Below are 26386 nucleotides of genomic sequence, written 5' to 3' on the forward strand. Positions count from 1 at the left end.
AATATATTCTGATCCCAATTAATAAAGACAGTTTTTTTTTTCTCAGGCAGCCCCATGTTGAATACCAGCTTTTACAAACACATCAGGTGTACTGATCGTCCAAGGCTGATTTTCATAATGCAATTCTGATTGAGCATAATGTGCATTTGCGTTGCTCATAAAGACCTCCGACTCCAGGATGCTCAACCTATTTCCTAATCTGGTCTAGCTTATTAGCAAGCACTGATTTTTCATTGCATGAATAATTACACAATTCTGACATGATAAGATTATGTTGATTTTTCTACCCACACCTAAGAGAAAATGCCAATCATTATCTCTTTTTGCTCACTTTCTTGCAACTGTACAGCGCACAGCACTTGTTTTTACATGAATATTTATGTGCGCTTTTCAGTAAAAATCTCTTCATATTCATAGAAATGAGTGTTGCTTTATGTTTCTATATAATGCAATACTGTCACCAGTCTCAGACTCCTATTGTCAGTGAACATGTCATCCTTCTCCGAATGCTCATCCTGTTTCTCCACAGTCACTACTGCTGTATTGCATACACTCACTCAGTCCTCTCTCTGCAAATACATTTCTCTGAGAAATGACAAGCACTGTTATAGACAAGTATACTGTAAGCTAAACCTTTTAATTATAGTTTAGAGCTTTTATAATGCCAGAAAAGAAAGGGGTTTTAAATAAAATATGAAGAAAATATTTGAATGGGGATAATTTTAAATTATAAAAATGCTTTATATTTGCAGTAGTTTAGTGTTAATTGTTATTATTAATATGAATATCATTATTTATTATTATTATTATTATTTTTTTAAATGGTAGGTTCTGTTGTGACAATTGACCTCATAGTGTTAGAATATATCATTAATGGTAACGTTAATGGGGCATGTTGCCACACAGGTCAGTGGTCAATAATAAAATTAATGTTTATTCACTTTATCATTTTTTTAAATACTGTATCTGTAACACAACATTATGAATTTGGCTCAGAAGTTTAATTTGATAAATGATTCAATAACAGGGTCGAACATCTCGAAGGAGACGGACTTCTAACCACTGTAGCACACCTTCAACCATACACCATTATTAGATTTTAAACTTAGTCTTGAAAAGTTTAATGTGCATGTCACAGATTATATAGCAGACTATTCATTTCAAGTTTACGTGTCATTAATAGGCCACTGTTAAGTTGCGGGATGTTGCAGTCAGTATCAGAGTGACAGCTATAGGATGCACAGTTATGTTGACATTGTAAAAGAACTAACGTTGTGGGACTGTGAGAAGGATTTATTTTTTTTGTTAGGAAGTTGTATGCTATGGGTTCTGTCTTCCTCTCTCTCCTTCTTTCAGTCTCATTGTGTTGTTTACCACTCTGTTGTTTCTCTAATTCTCTTGATGTGGGGAGAGGAGGAGCGCGGGCAGATGTTCTCTCTCAGGCTACGTTTCAGCAGAGCTTCTTGCTTCATGTGTGTATTTGTGCGAGACTACTTTGCAACTCTCTCACAATAATTCTTAATTAGGGCTGGATGTCACTGAGGTGATTTTCAATGTGCTTAGGAATAGCAGTTCAGTTGGTGGAGAATTTTAACAACCCATTTCACAATAACCAGAACATATGTGCCTTATGTAGTGTGTGTTTTCTAATGGCAAGCTTAGCAATAGTTTGAGATGTGATGAATTATGCGTCTTTGTAAATGAGTGTTTATTTAGCTCATATAGCAGTCACCGGAGGTTAAATACGCCAATTTTAAGAGTTTAGAAAGTGGAAATCCCACGTGTGATGGCTAAGTTTCTTCTTCCTCATCAGCTCAGCTCAGCTCATAACATTAGCTAAACATTATCCACTCATTACAAAGTGTATTAGAGACCCAGTAATACAATCGGAGAAGCTCCAGCAGGGAAAGCATTAATACCCAGCTTTGGGATCTTTCATATGGTTACAGTTTATGTATTCTCTGAACAAATTCTGGCTTGCTCATAATTATTACATGAAAGTGCAATGTTTGAAAAAATTCTATGAACAGCAGAGTTTATTATCTCGACTCATTTTTAACACATTTTTACTCTTAACAGTAATGCTACTACAAACCACGCAGTACTACTAAAATTGAACTTATTGAAGTTCTACTACTAGGCTAAATGTTTTACATAGTGTGACTACAGACAGCTTAGAAATACAGGATGATTACATTTGCAAACCTTTGAGCTTGGCTATCTATATATTCACAATCTTAGTTATGAAGACATGGATTTCCATCACTGTATCGCCATGGTAACACTGTTAGTCTGCCATGTCCATCACTTGATGGAAATGGATGAGTTTCATTAGCTCCAACACTGCGTTGATTAGTTTGGTCTGGCACTGTAATGATCCTCGAGGTTGAAGCTTTCCGTCAGGGGGTCTCTCGTCTGGAACGAGAGCGAGAAGCCGGGCCTACCTTCAGTGGTCTTTCTACTTTCTAGTTTCATCGAGAATATCTTTCGATTTTTCAGTTATGTAACCAATATATTGTGTTGTTTGACAGCTGAAACATTTCATAAGTCTCTTTCATACTGTGAGAGATTTAGTGGTTTGGGGGATTTGCTATGAAATGTCTTACTGAGGCTCTGGGGTGCGATCAGTTCCCTTATGAAAAATAAGTATACTTTAAGTTCATGTTATGAAGTATGCTATATTTTTGAAGTATAATTTATGTAGTAAGTATACTGCTATCAATGTACTAGTAGTAAACTTTTAAGTTTACTATTTCAATTTCAAGCTTGAGACTAAATTGGTCCACTTTTTAGTATTTGAAAGTATACATTTAAGTGTACTATAAGTGTAACAGTAGTAAACTTTAAGTGTTCACAACTATGTTTCTTATTTGTACTGCAACTATACTACAAGTGAACTTATAAGTATACTAGTAGTTTAGAACTTGTAGCACATTTTTTTAGTTTATTAAAGTACACTTTGAAGTATACTCTCAGTAGACTACTAGTTTAGTAGTATACTTGTAAGTTTTCCTGATGTGAACATAACATCAAAATTAAAATGTACTATTTATATATTATATGTGCACTTTAAGTATACTACTATGTTCTTATTTAGGTACTTTTTTATACTTGAAATACCTTTAACTCTATCCATTTTAAAAACATTTTACTTTAGCTTCATGCATCCTTTTTTATCAATACTTGAAAGTGGGTGTTTCGTTAAAAGAAGCAACATTTTAAACAAAAAGTTGAGAAAATCACATTTTTGTCAAAGACTACGTCCGAAAGTGATTCATAACGATGATAAAAACACAGATGGAGTAGATTGCATCCATCAAGCTTTACAGTTGTTTCCTCTTCCTCTTGCATTGGTAACGCAGTTTTGATTTATATGCTGTTGAATGTTTGATGATTGTGTCATTCATATTGTGTACATTTGCATAAGCAATCTTCTATCACTTGTTTCTGCTTTTTCACCTGTGTTTTGATCCAGAGATTCTTTACTAGATGCGTAAAAATGCGTAATATCTGCAAAATTCAGATACTCAGAATTAGGAACATAAATCAAGATTTTAAAACAATATAAGTTGATAAGTTGATAAGTTGATACTTTGTGAAAAAAGTAATTTTTAGGCTGTTCAATCAAACGATTAAACATAACTACACACAAAGTGTACTTAAAATACTTAATTATACTTTTAAGTATATCTCGATCAAAAGATTGAGTACGAGTATAGGCCAAATATACTTATCAAATATTCTAAAATATACTTATATAGACTTTTCTGTCAGTATAAGTCAAGTATTTAGTGCAATTTTAAGTATGTTTCTGAGAAGTACATAAAAAGTAGACTGAATGTATTTATTTTATTAAGTACTTACTTTTTAGTTTAAAAGAAGCATACTAATAGCACAATTAAATGAACTTCTTTTTCTTAAGGGTTACCAAGTTCAACATGAGGACATTTCTAATCAAGCAAAAAATATGCCATGTTGTGTGTATCATCAGAATTTTATCATCAGAATTAAGTCAGAGTGACCCGCCATTAATAAAGTTCATAATGATCTGTAAATGGTGCATCACTTGTGTCAGAAGCTATTGAGATCTGGCTGTCCATTAAATGAGTGATTTGAAAGCATAGCTAAAGCATTTAACCTTTCAAGGTTTCTGTCATATAAAGCTCTTTAACCTTGTGATCATGCACATGAATATTGTGATATGAATGCAAATGTGCTCATATTTGTTCAGCTTCAAGCACACATTTTCTTTTAAGCATTAGAGGAAATTAACATAAACCAATATACAGAGGGGTTACAGCACTGGAACAGCCTCATATTTAAAAAGGTTGGCCTGCATTTCCCAGTTCATCCTTCATTTTTTTCTATTGTTAATGAAATGAACGATTTGATTTATAGTTCTAATATTAAGCGTAATTAATGGCTAGAGCGACACAACACACTTGTGTGAAAAGTTTTTAATGTTTACTCATTACCATGATCAATTGGTCAATTTCCCAAACCACAAGAAAAAGAGACTTCTTATTTTATTTTAAAAGCCCTGGACTAACGTCTTCTTTTTTTGTATCACAGTAAATCTGCTCATATTCTGCTTCTGTCCAGCAAGAGATCATGATTCATATCATAACACATTCAATTTGAATGACTCTCATCTGAATTGAGACTCTATGCTCTCTCCCTCCCTAATCTCCTCTTCCTTTCTTCCTCTTATACCATCTTGTCTCATTCCATGAATCTCTAAATGCCATCTACTTTTGCACTCTCATCTCTCTCTCTTCATCTCTTCTCACTCAACACACTATGTACAGCACCTCTCAGTCCTGCAATTCTCCTCAGATTTTCTCCAGGTTTCTTCCTGTTTCTTTGCTCTGGGATCACAGGTGAACCTTTTCTAGAGAAGCGGTATTTACATTAAGTGGCATGGCATCTTACACACAGAATTCAAAGAGGAATTGTGCGCACATCCAACAAACTTTTTGCAGGTGCTCGATCAAATTAAGCATTTAACTCAAAGTAAACAAGAATCGGCACACTGCTTCTCCCAAGGATTTATTAAAAAGGAAACAATGTTTCGACCCAAAGGGTCAGGCTTACGCACAGAAGCCATTGGAACATGCCGCTGTGCTTAGTGATTGGCATGTGCCAGCAGATAGTGGCATGTGCCACTAAAACATGTGACATGTGCCGATGGATTGCGTCATGTGCCACTGACAATGTTGCGGAAGATGTTGCCGCATATAGTGGCACCTCCAGTAGTGACTAACAGATGAGTTGACCAGATATTCTGATGTAACTGTGACATAGATTCTAAATAAATAGCCTAGTTTAGTGATAAAAAAATAAAAAATAAAACTTATTTACAAATTAGTAATATTTATTTTTGTAGCACATCTGTATTTGAGTGGCATGTGCCACTGAATGTTATATGTAAAACCAGTACTGTATGTTTTTGATCACGCAAGTGTATGACATGAAGCACAGAGGTTTAAATAGACAGGTTGACAAGGGGCTGATGAGGGAAAGGTGTTGGTGATTTGATGTCATGGAAACTAATGAGGGTAGCTATGGCAACACACAATGTCTGAATCCGAAATCGCCCCCTAAACCCTAAATGGGAACTAAGAATACACTTCAACATAAAATTACATAAAAACACAAGACACAGTACAGGGATAGTGACAGTAACATACGCACTAAACGACAGAGCAACATTTAATTAATAATATGTTGCTTTCAAACATAGGATTTATTACATCCCAGAGTTATTATAAGTTTCTTTTTTATGTATATTTATATATTTTTTTTTACATATTTGCATACAGTATTTTACATATTTAATTTGGAATTATAAAAGAATTTAGGTGCTATTTAGATTGGTGACCATAAAGTGAGACCAACCAGCATTGGTATGTTGCATCACAAATTTACACTACCAATCAGTTAAAGTCCCTGTAAGGTCAAAACTAAACATGTGTCCTGAGTTTCTCACACCACAGATAAATGTGTTATTTTACCACCCAGCCAAATTTGAATCATAAAGATATCCGCCAAATACATAAAATAGCTTATCAAAATCTTGACAAGATAAGCAGCATTCTCTGCTCTCAAACGATGGGGGCGTGTCCGCTGTCGGCGTCGAAACCACGCCCACTCGCGGGGAAAGCTGCCGTAGCACACAAGACAACACTCACATACTGATCACGACGCACCAGATGTCGGCGGGACGGGAGGATGAAGGCCGGGGCAGCCCCATTCTGCAGCGGATTATCAGTGAATCCCAGTTGTCTCCGATGAAAGTTTGTAAAACTATCTGGTGTATAGTCACTGCAGAGGCAGGTGTAGGTAGTGGTCCTCAGCTAGCTGTTCACAAAATTAATCCACCTCTTCTTGATCATCGTTTTTGTTTTGTAAGATGTTTTGTAAGTTGTAGGCTACAGTAAATAACGGTACTGACAGTAACTTGCGATCAAGCAGGTGAACTGCTGCGAATGTGCTCTAGTTATGATCGTGTTTGGGGAGGAGCCCGGCTCGGTGGCTCCAGTGCGTCATCAATAGTTATGATAGTGTAGGGGAGGGGCCATATGCTCAGTGGCTCCAGTGCATCATCTAGCCACCGTTTTAGCCCCACCCAGAAAATCCTGAACACAGCAATGGTGAAAAACTGTTCACCAGTCAAAAGGCCTGTACACACCGGGACAAATATCGCCAGCGTTTTTCGTGACATTTTTCAAGCGTTTTCCAAGCGATTTTCACTGGAGATGCGGCGCGTCGGTGTGCACACTCACATTGGCGCCCTTTGTTTAGTCACCAGGCGTTAAACGTTGGCGATAAACGCGCACAAAAATCGTCCTGGTGTGAACAATGATGCCAACCATTCCGAATTAGGTCTGTTGATACTATATTAAACTGGATGTCTATTATAATGTGGCTACAACAAGTCAAATACTTCACAAAACAACAACAACAACAACAACAAACATTCAGGCATCTCCAGAAGGAATGCATGTTCACACTGTTAACATTTTTTTATTTCTTGATACATAATTTAATATATATAAAATGTGAATATTAAAGACATAGATGAGAACCACTAACCACATATTATATTATTTAAGTTAAATAGAAATGAATACTATATTTATTTAAATCATTATCAGACTCTGTTTTTTTTTTGTTGCTTCAGGGTAACTTACAAACAAATCATTGTGCAAACCCTTTTAGCACACTGTGAGAATGATAGCAGTACTGCGCAAGCAAAAACCTAAACGTCTCTAATGTTGTTCAGTCAAAGTCTGGAGAACATCTCAAAGTTAAAATCTCTGCAGGGTCTGTGAGTGCTGAGAGGTCAGGAGGTATCACAACAGAGTTTAATTCATCTGCCAGTGAACTCATTGAACAGCCTATCTCAACTCACCGGACTCCAGACCATAGCTTGATATAGCCACAGGATATCAAAAGATGCATCATCCAAAACTGCTGGAAGCGCAAGGATGTAAACTTGTCTGAAAATATTGGATATGAGTTTGAATGCAACTTTGCAGAAACTGCTCACCAAAGGAACATTAAAAATCGATTTAGCCTTGGGATAAGACTTGCAGTTTTATAGCTAGGCAGAGTAATTCATTCTATTATGTCACTGAATACAGTTAATAGTTGTAGTTAAAACATTTTAGTTGCAGATGTTGTCTTTATCTTGATGTTATTTTTGTTTCTTCTTTGTTTAATTTTGCTGTATTCCCAAATAACCTTTATTTTAATATACTCTTTCAGTTTATAAACTTTCAGTTTTTATATTGATAAATTCAAATAAACGATTCATGGTAACGGTCCTATCACAATTTATTGTTTCTTATTGTAATAAAAAAAGAGAAAGAAAACAACGGCCGAATTTTAGCACTACTGGGATTGTATTTTCAGGTAATATTAGATTTTTCCTTATAGAATAAAAGTGAATATTTGTAAGAAATTGAAAAAAGTATTGATTTCTCCTCGTTTTTGTAATTGAGCCTTGGAGATTTCTCATTCAGAAACCTGTAGTATTACAGATTTTCTCATCTACTTGTGTACTCATTGAAATCAATATAATTTTTGAACAGCTTCAAAATTTTCCAAACACACTGTACATTTTATTTGGTTTAACAGAATTTGTAAACATAATTTTTCAGAAAAAAAATTTAAATGTTCAAACTTTTCTACTTTGCTAAATGATGACTACTCTTTTCGAAAAGAAAAAAGAAAAAAGAAAAAAGAAAAAAGAAAAGCAGTAGCAGCATTAACATTAAGTGGCATGGCATCTTACACACAGAAGCCATTGGCACATGGCGCTGTGTTTAATGACACATCTGGTTTTCATTAGCATGTGCCAGCGGATAAACCTTGTGACATGTGCCGATGTCATGTGCCACTGAAAATGTTGCGGAAGATGTTGCCGTATGTTGTGGCACCTCCAGGACAGATGAGTTGACAGATATACTGACGTAACTGTGACACCGATTCTAAATAAATAGCCTAATTGAGTGATTTTTTTTTAAGAAATATCACATAAACATATCTGTATTTGGAGTGGCATGTACCACTGAATGTTATATGTAATACCTGTACTCTCTGCTTTTGATAACGCAAACTGCCTATTCTAGGAAACACACAACATAAATATATCATGGGTCATTAAATGAATACCACATTAACAGTCCATCCGTTACTATAGACCTTTATTTTTGCATGCAGCGCAAGATAAACAAAACTTATGACAGTTGAGGAATATCCACTGGTGTATTTTTTTTTTCTTTCATTAATGGGTTATGCCTCCATTTGTGCTCACATATCTTCTGCCAGGTGAGGCAATGTGTTACTGTGTGTGTGTGTGTGTGTGTGTGTGTGTGTGTGTTCATGTTTTTCTATCACGCTGGGGGACTTTACCCACTGCACACTGACTCATGGGGACTCGTGTCACTGTGGGGACCTAAATTGAGGTCCCCATGAGAAAACAAGCGTATAAATACATAAATATAAATATATAAATTAATTTTTTGATGTAAAAATGCATAAAGTTTTATGTGATGGGTTGGTTTAGGGGTATTGTTAGTGTAAGGGGATATAATATACAGTTTGTACAGTATAAAAACCATTACGTCTATGGAGAGTCTCCACAAATATAGTGAACCAGACTGTGTGTATGTGTATGTGTGTTTGTGCGTGTGTGTGTGTGTGTGTGTGTGTGTGTGTGTGTGTGTGTGTGTGTGTGTGTGTGTGTGTGTGTGTGTGTGTGTGTGTGTGTGTGTGTGTGTGTGTGTGTGTGTGTGCGCGTGCGCGCGCGTGTGTTTCTGTGTGCTACCTTTGGCTCTCCTGGCTCTTATTGAGACAGCTGTGTGTGAATGCTGGTCGATAAGAGTTGAATACAAATAGCTTCACTTACAATCTTCCATAAACCATGTTCCATATCAGTAAACAAAGCCAGCTGACATTATGTTTGATTCATACAAATGGCTCACACTCAGTGGCATGATCTACAACTTTATTTCAATTAGGTCATGTGTGTGTCCATTGTTCCACAGTTTTTGTCTCTTTGTATAGGTTGGGAAACATTTGGAATTGGATCCTTTTCAGTTCATGAGATTGATTGATCCAACAGAAAGTGGATTTTCCTTATTTGTAATTCTAAGAAATTCAACAGATAGATAATAGTATAAAATAGTACAAATACTAGTGTTCTTTCACATTGTTCTTTCACAATTGACATTCAAAGTTTCTTGACAAACATTCCTTTATCTTGGTAAGATTTGGGATTATTAGGTTATTGAATTTCTTTTAATTTAATTTCATTGTAATTCTACTTCTTTCGATTCAAATTCAATTTAACCCATAGGAGTCTGAGCTGTTTTGGGGCCCTTTAGAAGTTTTGACATGCTCTTACATTTGTGTTTTTTTCAGTTGCTTATAAACATATTAATGGCAAAAGTGTAATTACACTGTATTCAGCACAAACTGTGCTACCATAATATGCGAGCAACATGTAGGTACATGCTTGTATTTTTGAGAGAAAAATGTTTATGCATGATTTTTGAAAAAACAAAAAAATGTGCTTTCAAATTAAGGCCTCAAAACACACAATATATATGTGTCCACAAGACTTTTGAATAATGGGTGTTGTTGCCAAGAGTTTTTGCTTCAAACTGATATGAGAATCATTGAGCCTACTCATTCACATAAAACAATACACTGATTTTAAAATTTGTAAGACAGTTTTTCTTCACAAAGCCAGTATGCGAGGAGGCGTGATAGCTAATGAATAATGATGAGTATCACCTGAGATGACAAAAGAACATAATAACCTGTATAATGAGCTGCATAATGAATGAGCTCCATAACTGACTGAGAGAGCAAAACAATGCTCTTCTTATTTAGTTGAAATTGTACTCATCTAGTAAATGCATCTTGATTTAAGAATGTTAAAATATTTAGACTAGAAACAAGACAAAAATGACTAAGAAAAGCATTTTTTTATTTACTTTTTTGTGTTTTTAAAAGTAGTCTCATGCTAATTTTTTTAAATAATAAATCATTACATTTAAGATACAATTTATACAAAACGAAAATATTTTTAAAGAAAGCAATTCTCTTTCTACAAAACAAAAAAATATTTTCTACAAAACAAAACTCCAGAATAATTTCTGACAAACTTTGATATTAAATAAAAAAAAATACCACTAGGCTATAATATTTAAAGATCAATATGAAGAAAAATATGTTTGACTGGTACTATATTTATAGCATCTGAGCAGACATTTGCGAATAAAATCTCTAGGACACTAGGCTCTTTTACAATAAACACGTTATAATCTGTCCAAAACAAGCCAAACAAATGCAGCAGGATTCATATTTAAACGGTCTCTGTGCGTTTAATATTCACAGAGGCTAACAAAATAAACTGACCTTACAATCAGCGGCGGAATCCTTTGCTCTTAGAAATTAACAGCTTTTCATGAGCAGAATAAATCCAGGATTATTGCTCAAAATGATGTAGCTGAAGTAACGTTACAGCGCTTCACTAGATGTGTTTATATGAGTTGATGTGTGGGCGTCGACTCTGGATCGTCAGTATTTGAATCTCAATAGAACGCGTGATCCATGGGCGTGGTCGCATTAGCGGATAATTAAGTGGCTCGCGGGTGACTGACATCGCTTTTCAAACAGATGTAATCTTCAAACAGATTACATAAACACAGAATTTTTGTTTTCGATTTGGTTTACATTGTTTAAAGCTTGACATTTCAGCGTTTCTTTAGACATATGGCTCATGTTTGTGAAACAAGTATTCATTAAGCTAGAGTTCCTTTTCTGAAGACTATCTGAATGAACGTCTTTGACAGAGAGGCTGCAGATCGCGCATCATGTTTGCTTTCTTTATTTAGCATAAAGCAAAAAAATGTTTTGTTATTGTGACTGTACACAAAAAAATAGAAACTTAACAGATTATAATGATGTATAACACTTGCCTGAATGATAAAAAACGACAGAGTTATTTGAGTCTCTTGGGCACTGATAAGAAAAAAAGAGAGGGGGCTAAGGTACACTATGTAACTTGTTTGTTCAAAATTAACATTTAAATAATTTTAAGACATGTTTTTGTCTTACCCTGATTCACTATGGTAAGCCTATTATAAGTATATGTATTTTAGACCTGTTGGAATGATTTTCGTCTCGTCATATCCGTAAATGTTCCGGCTTCTTTGACGTATGTGGGAGTGGCATAGGTTAGTGGTCACAACAAGCAAGAAAGGTTGACTTAGACCCCCTAAATATCAAACCTCTGGAGAATCACCCTTTTAAAAAAAGCATTGAACAGAGGAGAGTCTGCTGGCAAAAAGAGAACACATCAGCGCTCGTAATAGAACAAGCATTAATATTGGCTTGGCTTTTTAGAGATGGTGAGAACTGAGGGATTTAAAATGTTGTAAAAGCGACAGGGAGATGGTGTTTTTATAACTCAACACACACAGTCACGCAGAGCCGAAGCACAACCAAAAGAATGTTCTTCTGCAAAATGCAATTGAATTGTAATCTAAAAGCATTCTCAATTTCTCTCAGCACATATATTTGCTTTTTGGTGTTGTGATTTAATGAATTGCCTCTTAGTGTAATTCATTTCTTATAACACTGTTAATTGCTAAATTGTTCAATTATATAAATGTGGATAATTGTGTTGCAGTATTTGCTTCTATGCGGAAAGTCTAAATGTGTTCAGCAGTGGCCTAGTGTCTGAGCTCATCTAACACTCAGTCACATCACTGCTATTACTCACATATAAAGTCACAAACAAATACACGCCCACATACCTTTGAGAAATCATGCGTATGTAGATTCACAGCAGCCCAGTGTTCACAACATCACTATATCACAAAACATCAGAGCATTAATGAAAGAAAGAGACACAGTTTCTGTGGGTCTTTATGGAAATGCTTGTGCATTGCCATCTTGACGAATGTAAGCTGTGACAAGTCCAATAGTGCTGAGAAGCCTTTGAACACCACAAAGTGAGATGTGAAGGAGAGAGAGGATAGATGACAGAGAAACTGTGCCATAGTGACAGACAGACACACATGGAAAGAAAAAGAAAGGAGCTTTGTGCGGTTACAGGTTGCAAAGATGAGCTGCTGGTGTTCTCGCTGTGTGCATGGATATAGAATAAAATTGCAGAGGATCTGACCAGTGTCAGGATGAGTAGGCCACTGTGTGCGCATGTGTTTGTTTGTGTCTATGTCTGGTTGAGGTTTTGGCAGTAAACAGAATTCTGAATTATCTTAAAAGTTTCTCAATGTATCATATAAAACAAGGTGTCATGGTTGATATTTGCATTAGTCTGTATGTTACTCTGCTTTTTAGCACATAAATGTAGTAGGTTTCTACTATATATATAGTCTTTAAATGAACAAACCCAGATTTCTAATCAAAAATTGACCTTGCATTTCAATTAGGAATAATCAATGTATTGTGATTAAGTCTTCTCAAGGGCATATTTAAATATGAAATATTTTACAGTATGCTGACTGATTTCTCACGTCCTCGTGCTTGCCTCTTGGTCTGTTTGCATGTGTGTGTGTGTGCCAGCATGCCTGTTCTTGTATGAGTTATTAATGTGGACTTGATATAGATTTTTTTTCTTTTTCATTGTGAGTCATTTATCTCTGATTATGCTTGAGTGCAGCAGTGGCCTTCATCAATAATTAATATCACTCCAGTTGCAGTACGAACCCCTGCTGGTTTTAAAAGGACTACCTCACCAAAATAAAACAGACCGCTTCCTTAAATTCAAAACAAACCTGACCTCTGATAAAATAAAATCCATTCTTTGTGGATATTTAATTGTTTCTTCACTGTGGAGGTCCTCCCTCGTTGTGCCAGCTGCTGCTGCAGGTTTATAGTACATTTTACGCAAAGGTCCTATTTCCAATGGCATGCCGAGTAAAATCTCATGGCAGAGGGTTTATTGCCATTATCAAATACTACTCGCGGAGCTGCGGTGGCTCTGTGCTGTGGAAATTGCCAATGGTATTTTAAAAGCTCTGTGTAATAAACCGCCCTGATCCTGTTCTCAGTTTTTTATTGACCTTCTGTGGTGTTTTGTATGTCAGTGTTGTAAACTATCGATCTGGAGCGGAGTAAACAGAACATGGTATCACCACAGAAATCGGGCACGGGGTCAGTGGACTGCTGGATCTACGACAATCTTATTAACGCATGGCTCAGATCTAATTTGCGCTCTGTAAACCCACAGTCGGAGTAGGGCTTACGCAATTTAACAATCTATAACATCACTATCTCTAATCACAAAATAGGCCATTGCAGACATTATCAGGTCCTTGTGAGAGTGTGTTAGTGTGCGGAAGGAGGAGTTCTGCTGTATGTTTTATTCTCATTCATTTTGTGTCTGAGCAGTGTGCTTCAACCATATTAAGTGGAAATTTCCAGACTTGCTTCACTAACACTTGGTGCATATGGTAGCAATAATCAGCTTGTTGATATTCATGAGGATCAACCCATATGAGAATGTTTAGCGTTTGAGATGGAAAAGCTAATAGATTGTTTGGGCTCATGAATACTATTAGCGTTGGCAGCATGTTTTCTCACCTTAACAACCCAGCAGAAGTCTTCATTTGTTTCATTACAAATTCAGATTGAACAGTACATTTGGAAGTTAGGAGTCATTCCAGCCACACTTTGAGCCAGCAGTTTAATCCAGTTTGTAAATCAAGAACACATGCTTATTAAGTGGTGTGCCTATTTGTACAATATAAAATATAATAACTTTGCTTTCCATTTATTACATAAAGCACACTTTAAATACTTTGACACCACAGCAAAAACTACTAAAGTTCAAACATTATTAAAGAAAAAAAAGAAAAACAAGCGTAAGCATTGATAAATACATTATAACAAAGTTACAAATAAAGTAAGGTCTAACAGTAGTAAACAGTTGAAAAAGAAATTGGATATGTATCCTTTTATTGGATCGGTGCATTCGGTCTTAAAGTGACAGCAGGCCATATATACCTGCTGCTGTTTGTGTCATTAGTGTTGATCAAACAACAAAACACAGCTTTAGAAAGAGATTCATCTATATTTAATCTGTACTGTGAACACTATAGTGTTATTTTACATTTAAGACACAACCGACTGTGTTTATGAGGATGCTTGCAGAGACGGGTATTTTGAGACAATTTTGTGTGTCCGTTAAACACGAAAGACACAAAAGAGGAATCAATTTGGTGTATGTGCATACTTCGGGTGTGTGCAGCTCGAAAAGTTTAAAATCACTTGTTTTAACTGGCAAGACAAAACATTCAAGTGATAAACTTTCACCCTATGATGGTTAAACTTTGCAATTAATCCGTATATCACATGTGTGCCGAACCGCGGGGCCTGGTCCGTACGGATCACGGATCCGTTACACCCCTACTGAACCCTGTTACACTTCCTGGATAACTGGAAATGATGTGGAATTAATTCAGCCCTCTTTACCCCGCTGCTGTGAGGCGAGAGTCCCTCTACAGCCAAGCCGCTCTCACTGCCCCAGCACAGCCTACTAAAGCCATCACACTCTGGCCAGGGAGCCATCCTCAATGGATTTACTCTTCCGTATGGAGCCACTCATCCATCTGCTCAGTCCTATTTCTGACTTCAATATCAGTTAATCAGAGCTGCGCAATGTCCAAGTCTTTCTAGCTCCAAGCAGGAATGGTAGCTCTGGAGGAAGTTTGAGGCTTTGGGGTCAATACAGGAGGCAAAAGGTTATAAAAAGCAGAGTTATATTTAATGCCAGGCATCAAGACACAGCATCTTTTTCTCTCTCTCCCTTTCTAGAAACCCTGGCAGGGATGAAAACAAGATCTTGTTTTGTAGCATGACGAGGAATTCTGAAATATTCCTCTCATACCTCGGGTAAAGCCGATATTCTGAGACCACAAGCTGGTTGTCTGGAGGAACTAAATGCGGAAATCACTTCACCACAAGCTTCTCTTTAATTCATGTTTATTGTCTTTTTCTGAGAAGAGAAGCTCATGGATCTTCACAATTAGAACCACAGAATATTGTGGGTGTGATGATACAGACGGAGAGAGATTGTATTTCAGAAACTAAGGCCGTTTAGTAATCCCAGACGTACAATCGGAAATTTTATTTTAGAGAATATTTTCAGCATGTCAAATATAGAGCGAGAATTGATCTGGGTAGAGCAGTCATAGAGCTACAGGTTCATGTATTCTTGGCATTACACACAGTGTGCTGTCAAAGCCAGATAACAGCAGGCCCAAATGATAAAGCCATATGTTATTTATGTCTGTGTATGACAGCTGGCCTGCATTCAGAGCCTGTAACTGTGAGAATTACTTCCATTTTGAAGTCACAGCGCTCATAGGTGGAATATACAAAAAGTGGTATCCTATGATTGCCATCTTTTAGTTTGTGTGTCAGTGCTGTTTTGGCTGACTGTGCCTCTCTGTTCCAACATTTAATCCAGTTTCGCTCCATTTATTCAGTATAGAAATTCCAACAACAGTTGTTGTCACAAAATTGCTTAATGGAGTGTAACAACACACACAAAAAAACGAACAAAAAGGCAGAGGATGATAAAAAATATGAATGGTTTGTTATTACTCTCTCTGAATGTGCTCGGACGAGGCTACTGTGGTTTTCGTGTGCGTTTAGTACATCTGTGCAATTTTAAGATGTATGATGCCTGTGCACTTGGCCCTGTGTGTGTTTGTGCGTGTGTAGGCTCTTTACAGTGAATCATCATTTTATTGATTTCACTTAAGACAAACGCACATGCGAAGAACACTTCACATCCATTTCCCAGCCACATAGCTCTGACCTTGACCTTTGCATCTGCTCTTGATCTGTGCTTGAGCTCCCACAGCTTTTTCCTCCTCCGCATTTCTGTTCTTTTCTCTGATCCTCCTCCTATAACCCATTCATCTCTCTCTTTCTCTAGCATTGAGTGGTGCAGTATATTGATGGAGGGAGAGCTGCTGAAACTGCTGTGACTGTTAATGTCCACATGAAGCCTGTTCCTGTCAAGAATACATGTATTCGGGAACTTTCGGTTTCTAGACCCATGTCCGTTCCCCTTTCTTTATGCCCATCAAAATAACATATTCCCGAATCCGATGAGATTTTATATAACTTCAGAAAAGTTTACCCATTCCTCTGCAGGGGTTGTGCATTCAGAAAGTTCTTGAAACTTTCAGACAAAACTTTTTTTAAGTCATCATTATGTGAAATTCTTGACATTTCACTTCATCAATTCAATTACATTAATTATTATTGTTATTATTATTATATGGTCTAAATGTTATTTATTTTGAAGCAATATTCTCATCAGTGTTCTATCACCTCTTACTTACTTAAATCAGCATATTTATGATATTTGCCCCCTTAAATTGATTTCCAGATTTTTTGTTATAAAGGACATCACCCATCTAACATTATTAGATGTATGCATCATCTTTCATGTCAAATTCTGAAATACCATATCAACAAAATACACCAGCTCTGGTGTAAACGGCATAATAGCATTTCTGCATTTCTCACTTAAATGGATAGTTCACCTAAAATTATTTAATTATTTTCTTACCCTTATGCTGTTATTTTTTCATGAAACACAACAACAACGACAACAACAACAACAACAACAACAAGAAAAACGTACCATGAAAGCAGTTCATATAACTTATGCTCTTTATATGTTACCTGCTCAATAATTTTGAGTCGTTTTGACCTAGTTTCATGCACTTTTTTGCATTAATTTAAAGATTGGGCAATTACCGATTACATTAGAGATTATACTTAGGATCATTGTAACTTGCGACTCTTTTAAAAATAAATAAAATAAAAAAACTAAAATAAAAATAAAATTATAGGGTGTGTCGTTATAGTCGTTTTTAAAAGTTACTGTTTAAAGTCATACAGTAACTTTATATGTGGTACAGACTGAAATTTAAATCGCTCTGGGTGCAAAAGCAGAGCAGATCTCTTCCCTAGCTACAGTATGTGCGTGTGTCTTGCTGCTGTCCGTGGTGCTGAAGATCTGCTTGTGTGTATTCATTTTTGTGTGCCATTTGTGCTGCCGAATGCTTGCTTGCCTTCACAATGCTTTTGATTTCTGACTGCGGCTTTACATCAGCATTCAATCTTCCATTATCATCCTTTTAATACAGTAATATCACATATTGAAGCTCAGCACGTACACTTCACAGGCTATTAGTGCTGATAAGAAAAACGTCCTCCAATGTTTAAGTATATGGATAATAGTGGTCTATTTTCAGCTTTCTGAGGAAGGCACTTTTCACTGTTTGAAACAGTGGCATTTTGCTAAGGCCATTAGCGGGGCAGGGCTCTCACTGGGGGTTCAGAACATTGCCGTGTCTCTGCTTTTCTACTGAGCTGTTTTTCCTCTCTGATGGTGGTACTGTATTGCATGGGGAAATATAGTCTCTGTGTGGAACAGACAATAGCAACACACTCTTGTGACAGCTTGAAATAATTTGTACGAGATGGTGAAATCACGTGATCTTGTGACTTGAATTGCATGAAAATGTACAGCTTTTAGTTGTAAATTGTTGTCTTAAAAGTTATAAGTATTATAATTTATTGTAACTTTTGTTGTGTTATGTTTATTTATCAGATGATACAACATATTACATTATGTTGTGTATGTATGACATATTATAAGGCTGTTTATAAGGCATTATGCATGTATTATAATGCATTAAGAATACCCTTATAATGCATTTTAAATACAGGCTTCATAGAAAGCGTTCCCTTTCAGACGGTCACGTTCGACGTTACGCCGACGTCACTGACGTATTGAGATCGGTTACATACCTAATCGAGACGTTACCATGCTTAGCTTTAGGGTTTGGTTTGTATGCTTATGATTTTACCATTTCATTCAAATTATTCCAACTTCTCATGAGACCAGGGGCTAGTTACATAAACTGCAAAGACTAGTCTTACAAGTTGGTCATCACGTTTTTTTTTCTTCAAGACTGTTCATAACTTTTTTTAAGTCAGTTACATACAAATATAGATTAGTCTAATTTAACACCAAAACGTAATGCCTAGTTCACACTACATGATTTTAAACGTTGGCAGATCACTGTGCTGTTCAGACTACATGACTTTCTGTCTGTAATCTGGAGTCTTGAAGTCATTTTGGTGTTCACACTACGTGACACTACATAAATGATCCGCAACAAGTGGGTCACACACTACACGAGCTGACAACAACTCTGTCACCCAACGACTCTATCCGGTCCCCAAACCACATTTTGTCACGAAAACACACACGAGAAGTGGAACGGGAAATGGCGCGAAACAACGTGAAACCGGAGTTTGTTTGAAAATGGACGTCGGGAAGTAATTAGCACTGCAAGCTGTTTGCACAATCTGTTCTGAAAAACCCTGACAAAGAAATAAGGGTGAAAGAATGGATCATTACACACAGGCAGCAGGGATTGTCTGTGCTACAGTAAAAGTTGGAGGTGGGTAAAATATGATGTTTTAATGAAAAAGTAGCTGCCTGCTCGTGTTGTGGTTTGGCAATGTGTACATGACTTGCTCTCTCATTGGCTGTAGCTCATCGCGACACAGGATGTCGAGTCGGCCGACAGCTCCAGATATTTATCATGCTAGATATTTGTTTGGCGTCGACGAGGCGTCAGCAAGCGTCTTTGATGCGTCATTGAGTAGTTGTAGTTCACACATAAAGATTTGAGAGCGCTGATCACCCACTGATTTGCCCCCGATCACAGCCCGTCCTGTCGGCTAGCTCGTTGACTTGCAAATCGGGCTTAAAATCCTGTAGTGTGAACTAGGGCTGGGCGGTATATCGAGTTTGTACAATATATCGATATATTTTTTAGATGCGATACGGAATGAGGCAATACTGTTTATATCGATATACAGTAGTTTGATACGAACGCATCTAATAGCGTAGAACCCAGAGTGAGCTGATGCAGGGAAAGTGCATGATACAACTTGTCCTAAATATGACACAGGCTCTACATTAAGGGCTCCAAAATAAATGGTAAGATAGTTAACACGTATAGTTTAAAGCAGCGTGCCCTTTCAGATGCTCTGAGAGATGTTAGGCTTCTTGTGCTGACAGACAGATAAATACTTGCGCTGTTTAATGCGTTTGAAATTTGATGCTTTCCTCAGTGCATAACTTACATTTCACAGGTATTTTCTCCAGCTGTAAATGTTAGAAAGTCATGCAAATTATGTCCATTTTCCTGTCAGGAGAGGACGAGCCATCTGCATGTGAATCTCCGCTAAAATTCAGGCTTCCGTGAATTAGCGCCTCCGCGTGCACGGACAAACAGACAAAGCGCAATAGAATAGGAACGCAGTAATTCTGACTTAAATATACATATTTCTTAAAGGTCCCATGGCATGGCATTTTTCTATTATTTTATAATGTTTCCTGAGGTGTACTTATATTGTTAGTATGACTTTTACATCATAAAATGTCATAATTTAGAAATAAAAGGCATTTTTTCTATACTGCTGTTTGCCCTGTGGCTGAATGCCCTGCTTCAAGAGGCGTGTCTGCTGTGAGACTTCAGTAAAAACGCCCACTGTTGTGATTGGCTGACATCTTTGCATTTTAAATGAGCGGAGGGGGCGTGGTTTAACTTGGTCTCTACGAGGCACGAGCAGGCACGAGCTGCTGCCAGAGAGACGGATGGACCTGAGTTCACTTCACATCAGTTCTCAGCATGTCTGAACTGTTGTAGTTACAGCATATACTTCAGGTTATTAGTCTATTTCTAGTCGGAGGGACTGTCACTCATGTCAGAAAGTTAGTAACTTTAGTAAATTATGGATCAGCGCTGACTCGAGACGCGAACCGTTTAGAACGATTCAGTCCGATTTGGTGAACTGATTCTGTTCACTAAAAAGAACTGGTTCAAAAGAAAGATTGTTCGCGAACCGGACATCACTAACGTACCAGAGATGGAGCTCAGCGATTGCTAACAAAGTTATTTATAGTAACTACTGAGTTATGAGAGCGCTGTCAGTCAGCGCGAGTTTATTGTGTTTGTATCTGAGAGTTCTGAATAAACACGAGTCCCAGTCACACCGAGTCCGTCTTCATCATTATTGCCAACTTTGTAACACATGCAAAGTACCATTACAGCTGTCGAGATGAACGAGTTAAAAGTAAGTGTTGATAATAGCATTATTTTTAAAATAGAATAAAAGCGTCAGTGACGCGCGTTGAGTACACAGCGCAAACAAAGACACAACAGCAGTAATCGAATGTAATCCAGTTTATTGTGGGGCTAGGCTGGCTAGCCCGGATATGCTCACGCTTACCCCCCTTCTGCTTAATCTCACGCCGCGTTTGGTGCCTCCGCTGTGGGCCAGATGCAGTACTGGGGGTCGGGGATGTTGAAGGCCACCGGCCAGTGCAGCCCGAGCTTCGGCGTGTGTGAGGTTTATCTCTAAAGATGTTACTCTGCCGATGTTGAGCAGAAACTCATGACTGTATGCACATTCTAGAACCGATAGACGCGACGAGGACGTACAAAAACACTGACTCACAAGATAGAAAACACGAAAACACCGTTCTGTCTGGAGAGAGAGAAGCCGCATTGTGTGCACGAATAATAAATAATTAGCTACACATCAGAAATCACTGATCACAGATCAGAAGGAACTGAAAAAAGACTTCTGTTTTCATTTGTACATCCAAACACTGAGAAACTGCCAGCATTCACTCGTTCACAACCCATGATCTCGCGAGCGTTTGCATGGGCGTGTCAGATTCTCTGGGCGGAGGAAAGGGAGGGAACCGTTCCTGCTTGGACGTCAAACCAGGAGACTTCAGGATTGGCTCGTCTGGCCTGTCATTTTCTCAAAGGCAGAGAGAGACAGCCAGAACTCGGGTTTACACCGATCAACATTTCTATCCACTTGGGGACAATATTCAGGCTAGGGGAACTCATATTAATGTTGAAAAACCATGCCATGGGACCTTTAAATATTTATTGTTGGACAATAAATGTGCCATATGTGGAATTTTAAACCTACAAGTAAGTATCTTTTTATGAAAGTGACCATTATAATGGGGTAATCAAATAAAAGCTTTTGTTTTTATTTTCATTTTTTAGTTCAGTGAATTATTAATTTTGTTTTTCATTTTTGTAATGTTACAGTGTTAGAATGTAAAGTGATATGATTTTAACCCACTTTTTGCACCTAATATTTTGCATAGCCAATTCACTGTATTTGTTTATAGCCTTCAATATCAACATTGTTTTTAGGACATCATTGGTCAAGATGTGAAATAAATTTATTATTACAATAAATCCAGATTTTTTTTAATCCAAATAAAAAAACGTTGAAAATACCGGGATATATACCGTGTATCGCCATTCAACCAAAACATACTGAGATATGATTTTTTTGCCATATTGCCCAGCCCTAGTGTGAACTTGGCATAAGACTGATTACCCCTTGATTAGCTGCTAGTTAGTCATACTAGTATTTAAGTCTTAACATAATGGCTGTTTATACAACTATCCCCAGATTGGAAAATAGCCGAGGAGGGTTAAAAAAACACACACACAAAAAAACATTTTTAACTGCCAATTGCTTATGTATTCCAAGAAAATATTTTTAGTGAGGAATGCTGGTACTAAAATTTGCAGTTTAAATAGTAATTACTTGTGTATTCCAATATCATCATCTTAGCAAATTGTTTTAGTGATGAGTGCAGATACTTGTCATGCTGTATAATCCTTTGTTTAAACACATGTTGTAATACATTTGCAAACAGTAACATCCACCGATGTTATACACTGGTCTTGTGGGATTAGCATTGATTAACATTACAATTGTTTGAGTGAAAAGTGAGAAATTATCTTTCCTCTGGTGTCAGTTGAAATAGACAATAAAGGGCAGTGTGTGTGTGTGTGTGTGTGTTTTTAGCTGAGGTGTTCTGAACATATCCTCTATCCTTCAGAGTTAATGAGGCGTGTCCTGTGAATGGTATTTACTTATTCCAATCACATTCCTGATTCATTTAAACCCATAACCTCACTTCCCCTGCAGGATGTGACATGCATTTCTATAAATACGTTGGTCTCCTCCACCACACCATGTACGTTTTGAGGCATTCTGGGTTGTGATATAAGAACAATCAGATGATATTGTGTTGCCAGAGAAAACATCACACTTTCACACATAACATTAAACCTGAGACGTATGAAGAGATCACGCGAGCAGACTTCCACTTTTCTTTCCTTAATAGTTGAGGGAAAATTCCGACAGCACACACACACAGAGACAAGCATTACAGAAAAATACTGCCAATTTAACTTTGGCACCGTCTGTGATCCCATGGCTTCAGAGTTTTTCTTTGAGAGGCAGTGAGGGACCAAACGAACAAAAAAAGTCCTCCCACGTACAGGGTAGAGAAAAAAAATTAAATGAGATTTCACTTTACGCTTCCAAATAGAAGTACAGTAGGGAAAATCAATAAGTAATAAACGTCCAGGCTGCTTTTATTAGCTTATATTTGAGGTGCATGTACTGATTTGTCTGTCAGCAAACATTAGTGGTTTTGATGAGGCATTTTGTTATTGGATGAGAGTGACATGAAATTGAGTCTTTTGAGTTATTTAAAAGACATGCTCTCAAACTTTATCCTGCGCAAACATTTGTAGTGTCCACACACAGAGAGCTCAATTTATAACTGCAATGCAGTCTCAGATGGCCTCACCCTATTAACCAAAGCTCTCTCAGTAGACCCTCTGCCTAGAATCACAATAATAACGCTTTGACTATTTTCTTCCCACCACTTTTTCTCTTTTTTACTGAAGCAATCATGCATATCATCTCTATTATTATAATAATTTAACTTTATGACTTTATGAATTGTTCATGCACTGTAAAAAATAAATAAAAATCCTAATTGGTTAACTGTAAATTAACTTACCATATATGGTGAATGTGCAATTTTATAACGTAAATTTACTGTTGAAATACTGTACAATATATGGGGTTTGGCAGTAAAAAGTAAGCATTACCATAATTAGCATTTTGCTACTCAAGAAAATACATGCACTTTTATGGTAAATTATTATTAAAATTAAAGCTGCAATCCGTAACTTTTTTTGAGCAAGTACAACCAGCCAGTGTTCAAAACTATCTCATTACCTTACCCCGATTCACAACGGTAAGCTTGTAATAATGTGTTATAATTTGAGTGGTACTGGAGGATTGCCGCAGGAAATTGGAGCATGCCGTTTTCTTTGCATCTGTACACATAAGAGAAGGAGTCCGGATGTGAGGATGCTGCAGGTGGTGGATCATTTATAGCCATTCTCACAGCAACTGGAATAATTAAACGTATCATTTTGATGGTAATCCAGAAAAGATCCAAATGACATCATCAGTGACAACTGGAGATTCACCTGTAGTCAAAAGCAAAAGATTAGACTGAACAGAAATTGAACGCTAATACACACTAAATACACATAGTCATGCAATGCTGATGTTGTTAACAAATTTCAGAACAAAGTTAACAATAATAATAATTTGCACGGTTTGATGTGATATGAGCTAAGCGATAGTTGGTATCGGGATTTATTGTAATGCTTTTTTGAGTCAGAACAAAAGTGGCAGACATGTTACTTGTGAGAATCTGTGATTCCGAAGTACAGTATCCACACCGATGCGGTTACTGACTGCCACACTCCTCAAAACATTAGATTCATCCACGCTGAGGAGCCGTGCCGATGCACATCCCACATAAAGATAATAACTCCGCAAATAACTGCAATTGGCGGTTTCAAACAGAGAAAGTGACAAAGAGGCAAAACTTACGGACTGCAGCTTTAATTAAAAATATGAGCTACTTAATTTAGTGTAAGTACATTTCTGGTGGTCGCTGTGTTATGTCACATATTCCGTTTATGTAAATAGTTTTGCTCCTTTTTATTTTTGTGTTAGTGTTATTTTTCTGTTTGTGGTTTGTGCCGCATTTTGTATAAATGTAATGGGATTTTATTTATACATTTTTTTATACAGTGAATGGAGCTGTTCATACCGAAGCTGAGGATGTTTTTTGTTTAGCGCATTTTAAACTGGTTGCTGGTTGGATTTATGATGTGAATGTTTATGATGGTTTTATGATGTCTTGTTCCTCACTTTCTGCTCATTGAATTTTTTTACTTTGTCAAACACACATGTGACATAATCATGTCATAGTGGGATACAGTCACTGGTCCGTGCTTGAGTCGTCTGATTCGTATCTGCTCCTGTCATTGTCAGTGTCTTGAAGATTTGACACGCCTGGTTACAATTTTCGGTTCAGAGTCTTCAGTTGAAGCATAAAAATACTGTAGATGGATCACTTCTCTTGCCTTTCATGCTTAATTATCTTGTCACCAATACCTGTGCATATGACAACCAGTCCTTTGTTTGACATCTTTACTCTCACTTGTCTGATAAATGTCTCATGTGTCCAGTCTGAGACAAAATGAGAGATGAGCTAAACCTTTTATTCTGTGACTGATATGTTGAGCGTGTGAGTGTGTCTTGTACCTGCTCCCTCTCCTGCTGTTGATGGCCCACTGATAACCAGGAGAATCTCATTAGAGTGCATTTAATTACATCAGACCTGAAGCTGCACGTAGAAATGATCAATCGGTGCTCAATAACATCACTGAGAGAGGATGAGTCTCTAACCAAATTCCTCCAGTGTGCAGAGTTGGCGGCTTGTTTCACCCTCAGGTGTTCAGGTCAACAGGATTGATGGATCAAGGGCTCATATGTTGAAACGATCGATTGGATGTAGTGAAGGAGAACGGTTTGTGTGTGCGATGGTGACCGTACTAACTCCTGCATGCAACTTGCTTTCAGAAATGGAGGTAAATTATGGTGTGACTGATGTTCGTGGGTGAGTGATTTGGTTGTAACGATGCCCTGTGTGGCCTGGATCATAACTGGCGGTTTGAAATAAGCTGCATAATACAGACTAGAGTTGAGACTAGAAGAGAAGGTTAGTAACATGAGGCAAGAGTTGCCTGATGATCAGTAAAAAGAAGCAAAGAGCAAATGGGGGCATATTTATATTTATGTTCTCTGCAGATGTTTTCATATCAAAGAATATTACAACAAAGTGCATATACAGTTTGACAGTTAAATCCGCAGATGGATGCTTTTCTAGGTCTAGAAACACTACTTTAAATGCAATTGTAATATTAATACAGGGAGTGCAGAATTATTAGGCACGTTGATTTTCTGATCATATTTTTTTTCCAGGCACATTTGACCAATTCCAAACCTCAGTAATCCTAATAACTACTATTGATTTAGTATTTAATAATGTATAAGTGATATATAATTGTTCATGAAGGCTGGAAATGAAAAACACCTTATATTCAGGTGTGCAGAATTATTAGGCATGTTTTCTTTTACAGATAAATTGAGCCAAAAAAGAGATTTAACTCAGACTGAAAAGTCAAAAAGTATTAAATGCCCATGAGAAGGATGCAATACTAATGCAATACTAGACATTGCAGTTAAGGCATGACCATTGGACAGTGAAATGCTCGTTGGGTCAGCAGGGTCAGACAAAAACATGTGGCGGAGAAAAGACACCTGTTAACTGCAAAAGAATTAAGAATTAAGGTGAAGAATTAAGGGTGAAACCATCAGGAACCCTTTAGTCTCCAGCACCACCATTTTCCAAAGCTGCAACCTACCTGGAGTCTCCAGAAGTGCAAGGTGTCAGGATCTCAGAGACTTCAGTTAGGTAAAGAATCCGGACTTCAGGATGGACTAAAATGAACTCCCAAAACGTACTGCCAGA

The 26386-nt window shown here is 37.1% G+C and overlaps 1 protein-coding gene across 2 annotated transcripts in view; it reads left to right on the top strand.

The window, feature by feature from the left end:
• Positions 1 to 26386, top strand: part of asic2 (acid-sensing (proton-gated) ion channel 2) — a 463522-nt gene that overhangs the window by 313704 nt on the left and 123432 nt on the right. The window lies entirely within an intron of this gene.

This window comes from Gobio gobio (assembly GCF_949357685.1).
Source record: "Gobio gobio genome assembly, chromosome: 1".
In the NCBI taxonomy this organism is placed as follows: Eukaryota; Metazoa; Chordata; class Actinopteri; order Cypriniformes; family Gobionidae; genus Gobio; species Gobio gobio.